Here is a 2,557-nt window from a genome sequence, read left to right as displayed (position 1 = left end):
TTTTAGTACACCCTTTTACATTCCTTTCTTTTTTTTTTTTTTTTTCCACCTAGAGCCTCGAGACGCCTAGCTAGATATATATAGCCCAACACCGATACAAAAAAAAAGTGTTTGCGAGAGTCCCTTTTTTTTTTTGTTGCGCAGTTAGATAGAGTCAAAGAGAGTCTATTTCTCATATATCCCCACATTGACGCCCCCACCCCCCGGGGGGGGCGGGGGGGGGGGGTAAGGTTTTGATGTTGTTGTTTTTTGTTTGCTTTTCTTTAGCTAGACCGGATTCTCTGTTTTCATGTTGGTGCAACAGAGAGATAGACAGAAGGCATGGTTAGCAGGATAAAAGATACCCCCCTCCCCCCTCCGCACACACACATGGAAGATGTACAGTATTGGATTTGAGTGACGTTACGTCGAGGGTGGAGAAGGGTGTATGGGATAGAAGAACACAGACAGAGAGAGAGAGAGAGAGAGAGAGAGAGAGAGAGAGAGAGAGAGAGAGAGATTACAACATAGAAGTGTCTTATTAACTTGCTCTCTCTTTTCTGAGGGCTCACGCTCTCCTAGCCTTGACAACGGGGTGAAAGTTTGCGACACTTTCCCCAGTGACACAGTCACCTATGCACTCATTGGACCTTCGTCAGGTGCTTTCAATTTTCCTCGACTACACAGCTCATCAAAGACGAAATAATAATATGCTTCAGGGGCTGTGTGTACCCCTGAGATTTAAGTGTTATAAATCACGGCGAACCACTTCTAAGGCTACTTTTTCATCAGATGAAAATTAGAAAAAATTTGGAGGTGAAACGGTTTCGTCCCCGTCATCCAGGAGAATCTAGAGCTAACTTAGAATAAAGAGATGGAAAGTTGATTCTCCCAGTTTAAATGTTTCTTAACATGCCGTGGCTCACCTTGAGTATAGAAAAATAATCACTGTTGAGCTCTTAGTGCTCGTTTTTTGTAGTAAAGAAGTGGAACCAACCTAAGCCCCACCCAAATATTGGTCCACCCACCCCCACTGGATGGTTGTGGGGGTGGTTTTTGTGATATGTGTATAAAGATGATTTAATGATGATGATGTGATGGTGGCCGTGATGATGATAAAATTAATGTACAGAAGTGGTCAGGACATAATAAGTGTGCGTGTGCGTGCGCGTGCGTGCGTGCTGGCGTACTTGTGTGTATGAGTATGTGTGGGGAGAGAGAATTGAATTGAATTTGACTTGATTGACTTTTGAGGTCAATGGCCCATACGTCATAAAAAGTTACAAGTTAATATGCAAAATACTGATCTCTCTGTGTTGTGCTAAAGAACAAATTACATAATAATCTACAACACAGAAAACATAATATTAATATCTATCTATCTATCTATCTATCTATCTATCTATCTATCTATCTATCTATCTATCTATCTATCTATCTATCTATCTATCTATCTATCTATCTATCTATCTATCTATCTATCTATTCACCTGTCTATCTATTGGTTTTAGGAGATAAGGATCTGTTTTAAAGAAAACTAAATCAAACAAAACACAAACAAACAAAACAAAACAACCCAAAACAACTGTAACAGAAAACGGGAAGGCTACATGTATATAAATAAGATGGTGGGAAAGACATAAGTTCATCAAGTGAGCTTTTTTGTCTCTCGTCTTTTCATATAAACTTGCCTGAAAAAATAATGATAAACAAACAACTATTTTCACTTTACACAAGTTCTAACGTCTTCCTCTTGCCTTAAAATATCATTGTACGGTGCACACACGCGTGCACAAACGCAAGCACACACATACACACACGCGCACACACACACTGTCTCTGTCAGTCTGTCTGTCTATCTGTCTGTCTGTCTGCCTGCCTGTCTGTCTGTCTGTCTGTCTGTCTGTCTGTCTGTCTGTCTGTCTGTCTGTCTGTCTGTCTGTCTGTCACAGACATATACACACACAAACACACACACACACACACACACACACACACACACACACACACACACACACACACACACACATACAAACAGAAACAAAAACAACTCGCAGGAACACCTATCATTATCACACCCTCTCATTTGTTTTGTTTTAGTAGAGTTTTTACGGCGCTCGCAACTGTGCAAGGTTATATGAGTGCCAGAAGATTAGAGGTGTTACAAGAGAGTAACAGACATAAAAAAGAAGGAGGGGAGATAACGCCGATAGATGTTTTATAGGAAAGAAGCAGCAAACCACACCAGAGCACCCGCCTATCACCCACATCCTCTAAATAAAACACCCAAAAAAAACCACCCACATCCTCTCTTTAAGGGGGGGGGCTACACCTGAAGACTGTCTCGCTTATTACTGGGCCAAATTTTACCAAATTTCACACATATAAAAAGCAAGGGATGGAGGCCTAAAATTCCGCAATCAAATTTGAGATAAAAGTTTCGGTTCCCGGGAGGGGGGGGGACCAAGATTTGGGTGACATTTCTTACGGAAAAGAAAGGGACTTATTGGTCCCGGGAGTGGATGGGGATTTTTGCATGGGTGTTAAAAAAACATTTAAATCTAAAAATTTATTCTGG

The sequence above is a fragment of the Aplysia californica genome, unplaced genomic scaffold (genome assembly GCF_000002075.1).
Source record: "Aplysia californica isolate F4 #8 unplaced genomic scaffold, AplCal3.0 scaffold00061, whole genome shotgun sequence".
NCBI lineage: Eukaryota > Metazoa > Mollusca > Gastropoda > Aplysiida > Aplysiidae > Aplysia > Aplysia californica.
Note: the sequence above shows the minus strand (reverse complement) of the source record.